The 17,424-nt window shown below is 48.0% G+C and overlaps 1 pseudogene; it reads right to left on the bottom strand.

The window, feature by feature from the left end:
- Positions 1-935: 935 nt before the first annotated feature.
- Positions 936-4,480, bottom strand: LOC118668794 (annotated as a pseudogene).
- Between the last annotated feature and the right edge of the window lie 12,944 nt (positions 4,481-17,424).

Below are 17,424 nucleotides of genomic sequence, written 5' to 3'. Positions count from 1 at the left end.
TGGGTAGACACCAAACCTCCAGATAACCTGAAGAACTAAGGAAAGAATGTTCCTGTATCTAGACCACCTGTCATTTTAGAAGATTACCATCTCAGACCAATCCAGAGGCTAATTATACAGAGCTGATTCTTCTCAAGAATGTACCCTTTATCTTTGTCGCATCTATTAAAAAATGTTGGCATCACTCTAAAGGGACACACGGTTATTGTGAAGGTCCTCAGGGGCATCCTGTGGGGGAACTTTAATCACATCAATGCAGAACTCAGTCTCATGGAAAGAAAAAGAGACTCCAAATTGACAAGTGGGGGAGAAACAGAAAGGAACTGTGGACTATTTGCATGATCTGTAGTCAGGTACAGAACATGATCAAGGGTGTTAACTAGGCTTCCATTACAATATGAGGTCTATGTATGCTCATTTCCCCAACAGCTTTGTTATTCAGGAGAATGGTTTTCTTGTTGAAATCTGAAATTTCTTGGGTGAAAAATACATCCATGGGGCTTGGATAGGGTCGGGTGTTGCTTGTTCAGTACCTCAAGCCCTGAAAGATGAGTTAATTATTGAAGAAAACATTGAACTTGTATCAAATTCAGCTGCTTTGATTCAGCAAGCCACAACAATTAAAACAAGGATATCAGAAAAATGTTAGATGGTAAAGGGAACAGTTCAGCAGGCTGATGAATAAGAACTAGGTTGTCCAGCTGCAGAAACAGCAAGATGCCACATGATTCCTCAGACTTATTTTTTGTATTTTTAAAGATGCAATAAAGCCCTGATTGGTTTGGCTCAGTGGACAGAGCGTCGGCCTGCGGACTGAAGGGTCCTGGGTTCAATTCTGGTCAAGGGCATGTGCCTCGGTTTCGGGCACATCCCCAGTGGGGGGCGTGCGGGAGGTGGCTGATCGATGTTTCTCTCTCGTCAATGTTTCTGGCTCTCTGTCCCTCTCCCTTCCCCTCTGTAAAAAAGTCAATAAAATATATATATTTTTTTAAAAAGATGCAATAAAAACCCTGAATTGATTGGGTGAGGGGTGAGAGGGGGGATAATGTACTGTTTTTGTTTTGTTATAAGGCAAGTTGTTAATCATTTTTTAAATGTTAGAATATTTTACAAACTACCAAATGTAAGAGAAGCTAAATACATTTTTAAAATGTCATCTATATTGTAGTGACACTAGTTGATCCAACCTGCAGAAACCTAAAAAAATTAGAACCAATTCTGTTGATCTGGAGGTTAAGTTCTGAAAGTGCTTTAGTTCTGAAATTTATGGTAGAGGAAGAACTGTAGGTGGTTCCATAAGAGATACATGCATGTACTTTGAAGCTGTATACTTCTTCCTAATTGCTTGCTGAAGTCAATAGGGTATATCAAGGCTTGCTTTATGTAGCTCACTCAGGCAAGGCACAATTTCACTTAATGAACAACCTATAAATGCTGCAAGAGTGTTTGGCCAGAAGCATCTGTTCATAGTACAGTTTGCCAGGCAATACGTTGCTGCAGTTATCAAGTAGGAATATATTTCAAGAATGGGCCCTAGCCGGTTTGGCTCAGTGGATAGAGCATTGGCCTATAGACTGAAGGGTCCCAGGTTCTATTCTGGTCAAGGGCACATGCCTGGGTTTCAGGCTTGAGCCCCAGTAGGGAGTGTGCAGGAGGCAGCTGATCAATGATTCTCTCTCAAGACTGATGTTTCTATCTCTCTATCCCTCTCCCTCTCCCTCTCCCTTCCTCTCTGAAACCAATAAAAATATATTGAAGAAGAAGAAGGAGGAGGAGGAGGAGGAGGAAGAAGCATGGTTCAGCTTCAAGTAGACTCAGTTCTGCTCCGTACTTGGCCAGGTTCTCAGTTTTGACACACACTCTTTGCCTCCTTAAGGAGAAACTGATTGATAGTTGGCACTGTTAGATCAAAAGCTAGGACTTTATCCCAGGCTAGTGTGGGTCCGTTGGTTGGAATGTTGTCCCGTAAACGTAAAGGCCTAGGGTTTGATTCCTCGTCAGGGCACATACTCTAGCTATGGGTTTGATCCCAATCAGGGTGCCTAATGGAGGCAGCAGATAGATATTTCTCTCTCCCTCTCCTTTCTCTCTCTCTAAAATCCACTTTAAAAATAGTGGTTGCACCAAACACTATTGGCTCAGTGGTTGAGCACTGACCTTTGAACCAGGAGGTCGGGTTCAATTCCCTGTCAGGGCATCTGCCCTCTTGTGGGCTCTGTCCCCAGTGTGAGGTGTGCAGGCGGCAGCCAATCAATGATTCTTTCTCAACAATGATGTTTTATCTCTCTCCCTCTCCCTTTCTGAAATCAATAAAAATATATTTAAAAAAAAAAAAAAAAAGCCAGGACTTTCAGGAGCAGTAAGGTGTTCCACAAAATAGTTCTCGTTTTGTGTATCATCAGTTACACAAACTCGTCTACTTCAGCTAGATATTTCTTCACATTCCGAAGCCAGAATAGCTGCTGTTCCTACAAGCTGCACTTTCCCTCTCAGAACAAACATGCACAAAAGAAACCTGCCCAGGAAGTTGACAGCCAGGTAGAGAGTCTCAGCTCAAAGCTTATATTCTTCTCTGGCCTCACAATCAGCCTGTCCACCAGAATCATTTGCAGGCCTTCTGGCTTTTTCCTCATGAAGTACACTTTGGGCCTGTATCTTATTTCAGCTTTTCTAAGGCACTGATGAGTTTCTTCAGCATTTCCAGTTGCACTTATCACATCTGTACCAAAATCTGCTGCATCTTCAGACTGGGAATGGAGAACTGAATCTACTAGCCTAGGGGAAACTGCTAAAACCCAGCAGGAAGTGAAGGTCTGACTTAAGTGTTTACTGTTGTCTACTTCATACCCATCCTCAAATGCCATCCCATCTCTCCCTGGGCAGCCGTTTCTGTCCTCTTGCTCAGGTTCATCCGTGTAGAGATCAAATCCTTGCTTGGCTGGCACATGGACCCCACAGTCAGGGTGCTTTCTTTCCGGTTCAAGGGAAGGCATTTTCTGATCAGAGTAACACCTGAGTGTTAGGATCCCTGCCACAAGTCCTCCTGTGCTGCCCATTCTCGGTTAGCACCCCTGGCACGGTTCTTGGCGGGGGGTGGCGGGGGTGGGGGGCGGACAGGGAGGGGAATGCTGGCCGAGCTAGGCTCTGTTCATCATCTGATAGGCATCAGGACCTCGGGACACTGGAGCCAGGACTACTCTGCTCTTGGAGCTGCTGAAATGCATTACTTTCGTCTCGACAGGCTGCTGCAATCACGGAAGGAGAAACAGACAAACTGGATTCGTCAACCTCTTCCACGCAGGGGCTCCAAGGATGTGCAAACCTCCAGGAGGGAGAATACTAAGACATATGGTCTTCCCTGTATTTAGGATTGAAAGGAAAGAATGTACTCCTTACTATAACAATTCTTAGCTTTTCTTTCTCCCTTGGAACATTCTGGGTATTGCCTAGTTGTGTTTCTGGTTTGCAAACCCCAGTCCCTTGAATAAATCTTTGTCATTTATTTCTAGCCAAAGCCTGCAGATTCTTTTTGAGTTAATTTGACAGTACAAATGTTAGGACAAGGGTCTCAAGGTCTAGACAGTTCTTACTAAATACTATCTTGCTAAATGTTAAAATGTAGCACAGTATTTCGCAGATGCAGCTTTAAACAGGATGAGCTCGATAGGAACTCAACAGGATGAGTGTAGCCAAGGGCACAGACATCAACGTGTAGTTGACCAAATAGTGTATATAAGCAATGGCTAAGCCTCCCTTCAGGAAGGCGGAGCTTTGGATGTGAATCCTGTCTTTTTTTACTTGCTAAGTAAATAAAACTACCTTTCAAAAACCACCTCTCTTCCTTGAGCAGAACATCCCAAGCAGTGAAGCCCTTCCTTGAGTTCAGTAACAAATCAGGCAACTCAGTGGAACTCTCTTAAAGGGACGCCCTCTCAGACTGGTAATGGGAAGGATGCTTGGTGAGGCAGTTGGCAGCAGCAGCTCGTCCAGGGCTTCCTTGCTCGTGCCTCCACTGGATGAAGGATCTGTTCTATCGGAGACTCCCGCTTGGTACCGACCCCTGGGATGGCTGCTTGGTCTGCCTCGACAGTGAAGCAGAGTGGCCACCTGAACCCGCTTTGTTCAATGCTTCCAAAGGGAGGTGGGTAGGTCAGCCGCTGTGGTGCTTTAATTAGTGTTTCTATTCCTCGTCTGGATATCGGGTTATCAGAAGCAGACTTTAATTTCTGGTGCTCTCTTGGTTTCAGGCTGGTTGTGTGACACTGATTTAGGCACCCACCTAAGAATCACTTGAGAGTTGAGGAATGCCTCCGGAATGCCAAAATATCCTCCGGTGACAATCTCTGGTCTGGTTGTCTGGCTGTCAGGGAACGCTGGGATAAAGGTTATGAGATCACTAGGGGCCCAGTGCACGAAATTCGTGCACGGGGGGGGGGAGTGTCCCTCAGCCCAGCCTCCCCCTCTCACATACTGGGAACCCTCAGGGGATGTCCTAGTGACGGCTTAGGCCCGCTCCCTGCTCCCCTTGGGGATAAGGCCTAAGCCACAGTCTGGCCTCCCTTTGTGGGAGGTGACCGGGCTGATCAGGGGAAGGCACCAGCCCCATCACCCCGCTGCTACAGCCACTGCCAGTCACCGCAGCCAGCAAGGGTTTTTCATCAACACGGACTCCAAGTCCCTTCACCATGAAAAAATGACAACTTTCTTTAAGCATTTCCAAAATGTGTCTTTCATAGGATATGACATTTATTATTTTTTTTATCCTCTCCTGAGGATATGTTTCCATTGATTTTTATAGAATGTGGAAGAAAAAGGGAAAGACAGAGAGAAACATCAAAGTGAGAGGAACACTTTGATTGGTTGCCTCCTGCATGAACCCTGACCTGGGCCCCAGCCAGGGAGGAGCCTGCAACCTAGGTACATGCCCATGGTCAGATTGAACCCAGACCCTGCCATCAGCAGGCCAAGGCTAGGGCAGGATATGACATTTCTTAGCCCTTCAGCAGCAGACCTTCGTTTTTTTTCGCCAGGAGTGTGGTGAAAAACCCTAGATCACCTTTTTGGATTCTTATTACCCAAGTTACTAAGAATATTACCAGTGGCATACAGGGAGCTAAGCCAATGAGCGGTCAGAAAAGGTGTTTCCTCTGAGTTCACACCAATCGCCAGCTTAGGCACCCCCCCGCCCCCAGGCCTGACGCCTCTGGCCCAGGCTTCAGGCCTGGGCAGGGGACCCCCATCTCCCCCCGATCACCGGCTTCTGGGGCTGGCCTGCTGCCCGGGATGGCGGCTGGCGCTGGCGGCTGCGCTGTCCCACCCTGCCTGCAGTATACAAATTAGTCGCCATCTTTGTTAGCTGCTAATTTGCATATTGTGCTGATTAGCCAATGGGAGGTGTGGTGAAGGTACGGTCAATTACCATGTTTGTCTATTATTAGATAGGATAGGATAGTGTCTACCACCCTTAATTTTTATCTTGCAGGAGGTGGATTTTGTTCTTTGTGTGTACATTTGCATTTGCCTTGTCTTATATGTAAAAGTGCAGCTATGGGAAACTCAAATTCAATCCCCTAGGGCAGTGATGGCAAACCTTTTGAGCTCAGCATGGCAGCATTTTGAAAACCCTAACTTAACTCTGGCGCCATGTCACATATAGAAATTTTTTGATATTTGCAACCACAGTAAAACAAAGACTTATATTTTTGATATTTATTTTATATATTTAAATACCATTTAACAAAGAAAAATCAACCAAAAAAATGAGTTCGCATGTCACCTCTAACACGCATGTCATAGGTTCACCATCACTGCCCTAGGGAGCCCCTTAGGGTGCATCCTCCAGAACTGGATACAAAGAGCTCTATTTATTTACTTAAAGAGATGAAGATCTTATACAAATTAATATAACAAATGGATCATGTAGGAAACTGCCTGTCCTGTCCAAGGCAGCCTTGCTTTAGGCTGGGAGTCTATGGTGGGTTTAGCGGGGCACTGTTTTTTAAGTACAGATTCTTTGCTTCTTAGGGTTCAGCGTTCCCACAATAGGATCATTTACTTTACACACAAAAGCTTCTCCCCTCCAGCCCCCACCCTGCTTCTATCCAAGGAGTGCACTTTCTGGAGCACCCAGAGCCAAGGTAGAACTCATGATGGGAAGTAGGAATGGCACCCAAACCTTGCAGTGCCCTGAAGAACAGTGAGGTTCCCATCAGACTGACCTTGCTGAGGACAAGCAAGTGAGCTCATGTTGCCAGTGGAAGTGATCTGGGATAGAAGCAAGGATCTCTTATCTAGAAGGTAAGCAAGACTGAGAGATAAAGGTTTGGCTGTAGGACTTGGGAGCCATCTATGACTAATGGTGTAAAAGATATATGCTTGGGGGTATATGGGAAGAATGACTAGCTTTATCTGAGCCAAAAAAAAAAATGAAGCACATTTTGTATGCTGTTTTAGTAAGACTCCTACTGCTTTCCTTTGTCTAAATGATAAGGGGGAAAAATTATATGCAACATCCTTCAAAGAGTCTCATTGATATAAAGAGATGTTCTATGAGCAGGTCTGATTTCAAAAATTTTAACATAGACCAAATACCCTAGGAGTATTGAAAACTAAGATGACCTGATTGGATTGGTGCCCCCCCAAAAAGAAGAAAAGTCTGCTATGATTTAAAAATGTAGGTAGAATCAACCACCTGTATGTATTTTGAGTAACAGAAGCCAAAAGTTGGGCTTCCTAGCCACATGGTGTGGGAAGAAGGTGGAAACGACAGGGAAACGAACTGCTTGCAGTGTGATGAAAAACTTAAGTAATTTACTGGTTCTCCATCCATTCGTCTGCAAGGATGATTCTGAGATCACTGACTCAGGTGCACAGTCCTGCATTCCCTGGTGTCAGAGCCCAATCAAATCAAGAAGACTCCTGAGGCCTCAGCTTCGTTTCTGAGCCGCAGCCTATTAGCTCCCCTTCTCTCCTCCGAAGCTGTGGGGTGGCGGGGTGGGAGGGCAGGTCGAGGTGAGAGAGCTTGCACTCTGCACCCACAGGCAAGACTAGGTGCTTCTAAGCTGTGTTCCCTTCTTGGGGAGTGGCCCCCACTCAGCCCAAGCACAGGCCCCTATGGCTTTGGGAGTCTGCTGACTGGCAGTGGAATGGGCTGACCCAGGAACTTGCCCTGCTGTGGAAGCAGCAAGGTGGAGCAGCCCAGTGGTCTGTCACATCTAGGGGCAGTTCTGGAAGTTTAGGAACAGAATACTGCACTGCTAAGGTGTGAGCTGGGAGACAGATGCAGGGAGGCCACACCACCTAGAACCTCTTTTTAGCCGATTGGGTCTGAATTGCAGCATGTTAGCCCCGGCACAAAACCAGGCATCCTGGGAGATGGGGGACAGCTGTGAGGAGGCCTTTTCAGTCCATCTTCTCTAGGAGTCCAGAGCCAGAGGGTTGAGAGGAACAGTGACTGTAACTGCAGTAGGAGGTGACTCTGCCAGGGTGAGTGCCTGCAGCTGGGGAGAAGAGGTGGGGTGGGCGGTGCCAGTGTACATGGCCCCTCGTGGCATCGCTGATTCTCCTTCATTTCCCCTCCTGTTTCATTCTTATTTGAACAACCTGTGCCTGCAGCTGTTTCCTGTACCTTCTTGAGCTCAGAATCAGAGCATCACTTTTAATGTTTCCAAACTGGGGACAGGGGATAAAGGAGCCACAGTCTGTGAAAGATGGAAACTGTACATTATACAGATCTCACGTGATCTGCTCATCTCAAGCTTGTCCCATGCTGAACGGAAAGGAGCAATGAAGTTGTAAAGGCACTGCTTGAAAAAATAATACCTAGGTTTGGGCTCCCCAGGACCTTTCAAAATGGCAATGGGCCAGCTTTCACAGTGGCCATAATAGAGAGAGCAGTGCAAGCTCTCCAAATTAGGTGCGCCTTACATCTTCACGGAGACCACAGTCCTCACAAAAAATGCTCAAAAGGATGCTGGCCAAACTGCCAGGAAACCGTGACACCTGACTTAAATTACTACTAATTGCCCTGACCTGGATCAAAGCAGCACCTAAGACAGTGGTTCTCAACCTTGGCTGCACATTAAAATCACCTGGGAATCTTTTTAAAATCCTGATTTCTGGGCCTCGTCCTCCGGAAATCTGTTTCTTTGTTACTAATATTGTGGACCCACCCCATATCCCAGGTGATTCTAATGTGCAGCCAAGGTTGAGAACCACTGACCTAAGGAATGCTTAAATTAAGTCCTGTTGAACTTATGTTATGATAGATCCTTTTTGGGTTCCTCCCAAATTTTAGGATGCCCAGACCCACTAATAGGACAGGCTGTTAAACATATTCTCCAATTAGGAAAAGTAACAGAAAACTTAAATCCAATCTGATTTTACTAATACCAACAGATACACCCATATTCAGGAAACTGGGTATATTTAAAAACTTGGAGCCCTGGCCAGTGTGGCCAGTAGCTTGGAGTGTCACCTTGTGCACCAAAAGGTTGTAGGTTTAATTCCTGGTCAGAGCACATAACCAGGTTGCTAGTTGGATCCCCAGTAGGGGCTCATGCAGAAGGCAACTGGTTGATATTTTTCTCCTTCCCTCTCCCTCCCTCTCTCTCAAAAAAAGCATATCCTCAGGCAAGGATTTAAAATAAATAAGTTTTGAAAACCCTGGAAATCAGGATCCTCACAAAATCAACTGAATCCAATGTAGACAGGTCCTCATTTGGTATCCTATCTAATAAAGAGGGAATATGCTAATTGACCCTCATGCCATTGCAAAGATGGCAGTGCCCACAGCCAATAAGGCAGGAATATGCTAATTGACTGTCATGCTCTCAAAGATGGTGGTGCCCACAGCCAATAAGGAGGGGATATGCTAATTGACTGCCCCAGCCTCAAAGATGGCAGCACCCAGTACCCTCAGCCCCCCAGGGCCGGCCCAAGGTGCAGGCAAGCCTTGGATGGCGGCTGCCCAGCTGCCCAGGGCCGGCCAAGGCTTGCACTGCTGGCAGTGGCAGCAGCAGACGTGTGATGGGGGCGTCACCTTCCCCTGATCGCTGGGTCGCCTCCCGCCCCTGAGGGCTCCCAGACTATGGGAGGGGGCAGGCCAGACTGAGGGACCCCCCTTCAGTGCATAAATTTTCATGCACTGGGCCTCTAGCTATTAATAATGTATATAAGCAATGGCTAAGCCTCCATTCCTGGAGGCAGAGCCTTGGATGTGAATCCTGTCTCCTTGACAACTACAAGAGGTTCTTGAATAGAACATTGCAAGGAGTGAACACCTTGAGCTTGATAACACAAAGATATTAGGTTCATCAGCATTGTGTGTAGGGCAACAATGAAAAACAGCCTGAATTTCAAACAAATAGGTAATAGCTGAATAAATTGTATGATGGAGTTATACTGTAGCATATTTTAGTGTTATTAAAAATAATATTTTGCAAAACAATAGTATATTTAATGGCACAAAACTGTAAACTTAAAAATGGTTTAAACAGTAAATTTTGTGTTTGTGTTTACTTTACCACAATAAAAATAATCAGAATGATTACTATCCTACATAGTATCCTGAAGAAATGGTCATGACAATTATTAAGAGAAAAATCCACATTTTGGGTAAAATGTGTGTTTGGGTGTGTGTATACAAGTTCATAGAAAAAGGTATGCAAGAATACAAACTAGCCAAAACCGGTTTGGCTCAGTGGATAGAGCGTCGGCCTGCAGACTGAAAGGTCCCGGGTTCGATTCCAGTCAAGGGCATGTGCCTGGGTTGCGGGCATATCCCCAGTAGGAGATGTGCAGGAGGCAGCTGATCGATGTTTCTCTCTCATCGATGTTTCTAACTCTCTATCTCTCTCCCTTCCTCTCTGTGAAAAATCAATAAAATATATTTTTAAAAAAAAAGAATACAAACTAAAGTTTATTACCTCAGGGAACGTGATATACTAGTATTCATTATTTGACTTGCAACAAGGAACATGCATTTAGAGCTCAGACCAAGGCTCACGTCCCAGTTCCACTACTAATCTGACATGTGAATTACATGTTAGTTTCTTCATTTGTAAAACAGTAAAAGAATAGTACCTGCCTAATTAGAATTGTTATGAGGTATAAATATTAGAAGAGTGCCTATAACAATAAGTTATATTGTCATCCTATTATTGTCTCCTTCAGAGTCTTCCTTGTATCCTATGCATTCTTCCATCCCTCACTACTTTGTTGGGATCAAAGATTTGATCAACAAAAGATTTGATTAAGTACCAGGAGAGGAAAGCAGAGAAAAACAAATTACAAGAAGCCTAAAGTTGAGTGGATTTATAGTACTTGTTTCAGATCCACTAGAACTAGCTTGCTTTTGAGGCTGAGATGCTTCTGAGGCCCTTATGGATTGGTACAATTTTAGAGCTATCTGGCCCAGATTTCTTTCTGCTTGGCCTGTATTCACATAGAAGGTACTCTTACAACTAATAGCTTAGGAGCTTTCTTTTGAGCATCTCCACACCTTCACTATTGCTCGGTGATATATCCAGTATCTTCCTCTTCTCTTATTCCTAATCAACAGCTTCTTGCAATGCAAATGCTTTCTCTTACTAACTAGAACTTTCTCCTTGATGGCAGACAGCTAAGACCTGGAGTTGTTATATTTGAGTTGAAAACACGTTTATCCAATCCCAACCTGGCCTCTTTCGTAGGACTACTGCCACATTAATGTTACTTGGGTTGAGAAATCTGGTCTTTCAGGCAGCGATTAGATTTTTCCTATGTGTTTTACATTTCACATTCAACAAATATCATTAATGTTAAATATGAAATAAACCAGTAACTTCTCCTGGTTTATTTTACTCTAAGGACACTAATGTATGGAATAAAAAATCATATTCCTGCCCTGCTGGTGTGGCTCAGTGGTTTAGCATCAACCTATGAACTAGAAGGTCACAGTTCGATTCCCAGTCAGGGCACATGCCTGAGTTTCGGGCTCAATCCCCAGTAGGGGGTGTGCAGGAGGCAGTTGACCAATGATTCTCTCTCATCATTGATGTTTCTTCCCCCCCCTTTTCCTCTCTCTGAAAACAATGAAAATATATTAAAACAAACAAAAAAGAAATTGGATTCCTTGCAGAATAGGATGGTGATGAGCTTCCCTATTAGTAAAAAGCTCTCAGTTAATGCTTGTGACTAAAACCAACCAATCTTTTCACTAATTTCACATGATCTCCAGTGTTTCTCATCTCACGTCCTTCTTCCATCTCTTATATATATTTACTAGAGGCCCAGTGCATGACATTCGTGCACTGGGGAGGGGGGGGTCCCTCAGCCCTGCCTGCGCCCTTTCCCAGTCCCGGAGCCCTCAGGGGATGTCCTACTGATGGCTTAGGCCCGCTCCCCACAGGATCCTTAGCCCTGCCTTGGAGGTGGGCTACTGCGCTCGCCAGCCTTCAGCCTAGCTTGTGGCTGAGCAGCGCTCCCCTTGTGGGAGCGCACTGACCACCAGGGGGCAGCTCCTGCGTTGAGTATCTGCCTCCTGGTGGTCAGTGCACATCATAGCAACTGGTTATTCCTCCGTTTGGTTGATTTGCATATTACCCTTTTATTATATAGGACTAGAGGCCCAGTGCACAAAAATTTGTGCACTGGTGGTGGGGGGTGTCCCTCAGCCCCACTGTGCCCTCTCACAGTCTGGGACCCCTCGGGAGATAATGACCTGCTGGCATAGGCCTGCTCCCGGGTGGCAGAGGACAGGCCCAATCCCTAGGTGCAGCCCCTGGTAGGGGTCAGAGCAGGGCCGATTGGGGAGTTGGGGCGCCGCCCTGTCATGCACAGAGCAGGGCGGATCGGGAGGTTGCAGCGCCACCCCGTCATGCACAGGACAGAGCCAATCAGGGGGTTGGGGTGCTGCCCCCTGTCACACACAGAGCAGGGCCCATCAGGGGGGTTGGGGCGCTGCCCCCTGTCACGCACAGGGCAGAGCCAATCAGGGGGTTGGGGCGCTGCCCCCTGTCACACACAGAGCAGGGCCCATCAGGGGGGTTGGGGCGCTGCCCCCTGTCACGCACAGAGCAGGGCCCATCAGGGGGTTGGGGCACTCCCCCGTCACACTCAGGGCAGGGCCAATCAGGGGGTTGGGGAGCTTCCCCCTATCAAGCACAGAGCAGGACTGATCAGGGGGTTGGGCGCCTTCCCCTGTCACGAACAGAGCAGGGCAGATAGGGAGGTTGTGGCCCTGCCCCGTCACACACAGAGCCACAGGGCGATCAGGGGGTTTGGGTGCTGCCCCCTGTCATGCTGCTCCAGGGGCCAGGAGGCCTAACGGCTCTGCTGATCCCAGTGCTGGGAGGCCTCGCGGCTCCGCTTGACACCAGGGCAGTGAGACCTCGCTGCTCAGCTGATCCCGGTGCTGGGAGGCCTCGCTGCTCCACTGATCCCAGTGCTGGGAGGCCTCGCGGCTCCACTTGACACCGGGGCAGTGAGGCCTCGCTGCTCCACTGATCCTGGTGCCAGGAGGCCTTGGGGCTCCGCTAATCCTGGGGCATGAGGCCTCACAGCTCCGCTGATCCCGGCGCTGGGAGGCATATTACCCTTTTACTATATAGGATAGAGGCCTGGTGCACAGATGGGGGCCAGATGGTTTGCCCTGAAGGGTGTCCTGGATCAGGGTGGGGGTCCCGCTTGGGTGCCTGGCCAGCCTGGATGAGGGGATGATGGCTATTTGCAGCTGGTCACACCCCCTTCAGGGTGGGGGGTCCCCAATGGGGTGCCTGGCCAGACTGGGTGAGGGGCTGAGGGCCGTTTTCAGGCTGGCAGGTAACTGAAGCTCCCAACCCCTCCTTTTTTACTTTTTTCTTTTTTTATTCTGGGATTTATTTACCTTCTATGGCTGTCACTGGAACTGAGAGCCGGCTTTAGCTCTGAGGCTCAGCTCCAGCTCTGAGGCCTCAGCTGCTGAAAGCAGGTATCTGGGTTTGTTTGGGTTCTATAATCGAAACTCTGTTGCAACTCCAGCTCGGCTGGCTGGCTGAAAGCATGGGGTTTGTTTAGCGTCTATAATTGCAACATAGTTGCTGAGAGTGCAAGCTCAGAGCCCAGCAGCGGCAGGCGGGGAACCTTGGCTTCCTCCTTCACTGGAGCAAGCAAGCCTCCTGTTCGCTTCAGCTGCCTGGCTGCCGGCCACCATCTTGGTTGGCAGTTAATTTGCATATTGCCCTGATTAGCCAATGGGAAGCATGTCGGAGGTACAGTTAATTACCATGTTTGTCTATTATTAGATAGGATTCTTTCTTCTCATCTCCTTTCCTTCCTCTCCCTCTCCTTCTTAAGCACCTTCTGTGTGTCAGGCACTCAGCAACAAAGATTGAGCAAAACTGACCAACTTCTAATTTCATGGGGTTTACACACGTAATGGGAATCGAGACATTCACTAAATAATCACCAAATCTGTAATTTCAAACAGCACTTAGTGCCACATAGGCAAACCGAATCCTGTGAGAAACCTGTGTTTGTATAGACTTCATCCAGGAAATGGCAGCTGAGTTGGGGTAGTGTGGACGAAAGGGGCCACATGCTAACCTGACCAGCTCAGGGAAGGCCTGCATGGTGGTCTTGCAAACTCAGAGACCTAAAGTAACCACAAAGGATGGTCTAAAATTAAACTTTAACTAAGAGCAGTTATGGTGAGTAGCTACGTCCTAGGCCGGTATCCTCACTGACAAGGTCAACCTTTACCTTAACTGAGCCTCTCTGTCTTTTTGTATCTATGATAACATATCCTTGAAATGTCTGGGTAACTTGTAACTTCCCTTTTTCCAGACCTCTTGGGGCACAACCCAATGTGCCTAGGCGCCAGGACAGATACCAGAAATTCCTTCATTGTTATTGTTATCATACTAATGGTTGGCTGTTAACTATCCTGCACCCACTTAAGTATGTGTCTATTTTACTTTTTAATCCAATCCCAGGGTCCTCCCCCACACCCCGCCCCTGTTTTGTCTCCCCCCATCACCTCTTTGCTCCCCCCCGCCCCTGCCTCTCTAATCTATCAGCAATGGATTTCATGTAACCCACCTACATCCCCTCCTTTGATTGCAATGTATAAAAATAGATGAAAAACCTCCATTCTCTGGAGCATTATCCCAATCTGTTGAGATACTGCTTCCCAGCAATTGTGGACAGGTTGGCTCAAGTAAACTCACAAAAATTCTTTATAGGTTTGAATGTTTTTACGTTAATAGTAGGAAGGATGAGGAGGAGTTAGCTAGGCATGTTCTCCCTTTTAGAGCTCCAAGTGGGCAGAGACCAGGACTGTCATAGCACTCTTAGGGGCAAAAATAGAATATTGGGACTAGCTATGGTTATGGGAAATATTAATCATGCTCTGTTAACCATGATTGCCTTGTGTTGGTTAAAGAAAGGACATTCTGACCTGGCTGAGAGTCGTATGCCCCTGGGACCTGGGAGTCAACTTTGGACCTGGGAGTCAACCTTGTAATGTGGTCCATTCTCAAGGAAAGATTAACAACCTTCTGCCCAAACAATGGAGTCCCACCCTAGCTTCCTACTTCCCCATGCCTGTAATCCATATTTCCCCCATGTAATCTTTGTCTTACCCTATATAAGCAGCTGGCTTATGGGAGGGGCTGTAGAGCAGATTTTTGTGGGCGACCTGCTGCTCTCCCATAGTGCCAACAGTATTGGAATAAATGCTCATATAAGATTCAACCCTGTCTCTGCTTAATTGGCTCAAGTAGTGACAGGCAGTCCAGACCCATTGATTACCCAGTTACAGCACCAGTCCCTGGGTCTGCCTGACAGGAAATACTCATAAATATTTGTGAAAAGGAACAATGTGAAAAATATAAAATCTGTTTTATACTAATCAATTAATGCATTTGACTGGTACTAATTAAAAGAAATCCAAAGACAGAGAAACAGTGATCAGACTGTCAAACCTCAGAGGGAAAGTAGGGGAGGGTGGGGGTACAGGGAAGAGATCAACCAAAGGACTTGTATGCATGCATATAAGGCAAACCAATGGACATGGACAACAGGGGGATGAGAACATGAGTGTGTGTGGGTGGGGGGGGGAGGTTGGGAGTTAATGGGGGGATGAGGACACATTTGTAATACCTTAACTAATAAAGAAATTAAAAAAAAAAAAAAGAAATCCAAAGTACAAGACAGGACACAATGGCACAAGATGAGGATGAAGAAATAGCAGCTAACGCATATTCAGGCCTTTCAGGGTATTGCAGAGATTTTAGTCTTTATCCTAACAGCAATTGGAAGCAACTGAAGGGTTATTTAGCACAGCTAACATTTTAAAAATACCTATTATGTGTTAGATACTATACTAAAGATTATACTTGCATGATTTTATCTACTTGAAGCAATCATGTTATTATCCCAACTTTACAGACTGAGGACACTGAGGTATAGAAATAAGTGGCAGGGGCCGAACTCCAAAACCCCTACTCTTAACCAGGATATATTACACGTTATGAGCAAGAAAGAGTAGGTAGGCAAGTATGAACAGCTGATTCTAATCTCCTTGGCAGGAACAGCCCCACTGTGGAGTTGGTAGCATAGAGGTATCAGGGTTTAATGAGCTAATCATTGAATGTAACTAATCCCTTTTGTTCTGACTCCATATTAATCAAATAATCTTGTAATTATATTCTGGCTTCCCATATAGATTTTTCTTCTGGGAGATAATGCACTGACCAGCCTACACATGCGATGTGCTCCAGTTGGCAATTTTATTCCTCATTGTAAGTTAATAAATGGGCATTCTGCTTTTTTAAAACAATGGTGAAATACACTAAACAAAAAAAAGAAATGTCTTAAAAATTATTTTTCCGTGAAGCTAGTTTGAAACATAAAAACCAACAGATGAAATAACATATACAGGCTCTCTTTTCTATTGCCTGCTTGGCGTGAGCACGGATGCGGCCGTGAAGTCCAGGGATGAGCCCTCCCTTGGCCTTTGTCAAAGCTCAGACGCAGCCCAGATGTTCCCATTGTTTCCCAATCAGCAAACTCTTCTCCCCCCGCGCGCGGCGGGGAGGGCTGCTCTGCACAGTCGACCGGATTCTCCGAGGAGCGGCAGCTGGGGGCTGCTCCCGCGGGTCTCCTTCGCGTCCCCAGGGTAATGCACCCCCTGTCCTCGGGGCCGGCGGGCGCCCGGTGACACCAGGAAACCCGAGGAATGCACTCGCCTCGGGGCCGCCACGACGGCAGCCCCGGCGCCGCGGCCCCAGGCGACGGGGCGCCCGTCCTCCTTCCCCCTTTGCGGGCTCCTTCCTAACGGGGACTCGGCTCCCGACGCCTCGTTGGCTCAAGCTCTGCTCTTTTTTCTTCTCTCCCTAAAATTCCTTTAATGAGCAAAACTGGGACAATCGCAGGCGGGCGTTTTTAAAGTGAAAGCTTCCCAGAACGGACCCCTCTCACCTCGTCAAGGGGGCTGCTTAGTCAATCACACACAAAGGCTTTCCCCCAAGAAAAATGCCAGCAGTCCCGGGAACAGAATACTGACAGGGCCCTCTCAGCAGCGACCCCACCTCCCCTCCAGGAAAAAAACAAAAAACAAAAAAAAGACCTAAGAAAAGGCAGCCGGTGCGGGGTCAGCCGCGCGAGGGGCCTCGTTTCTCGGAGGGAGAAGAAGCCGGAACTGAGGGGTCCCCAAAGGGAAGGAAGGGCCTCTCTCAGGAACCTGCGCGCGGGGCGCGGGAGGAGGGCTGCCGTCGTTAACACATTACGAGGACAGAACTTTCACTATTCTGCTTTTCCGCCATTTTCACCTCGGAGGCTTTCACCAAGAAAGCACAGACAGGAATACATCGTTCTCGCAAGAAAACAAACAAAAAAACTAGCAAACCGGGCGTCCCCCTCAGGCTGGCCGGCCGGCCGCGGCACGCCAGGCGGGGTGAGGAAGGCGGTGCGGAGACGCCGCGGGCCGCCAAGATGGCCACCGTCGCGGGGCCGGGGGCCGCACGCGCGGCCTGCCACCCGGGCATCCGGATGCGGGGCGGCCGGGGACCGGGCCAGGGCCAGGGGACAAAACCTCCACGATTCCCACCGCCACCGCTGGGGGACGCGACTCCGCGGACCGAAAGCCCGGCCAACGGTCGGCAGGGAGGTGCCATGTCGGCGCGCAGGGGAGCGGCCCCACACATTCGGGGTCCCCTTTCCTCCCACATCGCACAGGAAGGGCACGACGACCCCGCACACTCGGGCTCCCGCTTACGCCTCGTCACGAGTGCTTCCTGTGGCTAGTGCTCGCCGGGGGGGAGCCTCACAGGGTGGTTCAGCCCGAGCGGCCCGCGCGCACGCCGCCCCCCCGCGCGAGTGGTGCAAAGGCGCGCGACGCCGAGGGGCGGGGCCGAGCCGGGCGCGCGCGCGCGGGGGCTCGGGTATATAAGCCTTGGGCCGCGC

The sequence above is a fragment of the Myotis myotis genome, unplaced genomic scaffold (genome assembly GCF_014108235.1).
Source record: "Myotis myotis isolate mMyoMyo1 unplaced genomic scaffold, mMyoMyo1.p scaffold_m19_p_14, whole genome shotgun sequence".
Classification (NCBI taxonomy): Eukaryota; Metazoa; Chordata; class Mammalia; order Chiroptera; family Vespertilionidae; genus Myotis; species Myotis myotis.
Note: the sequence above shows the minus strand (reverse complement) of the source record. Positions and strands in the feature narration are given on the sequence as shown.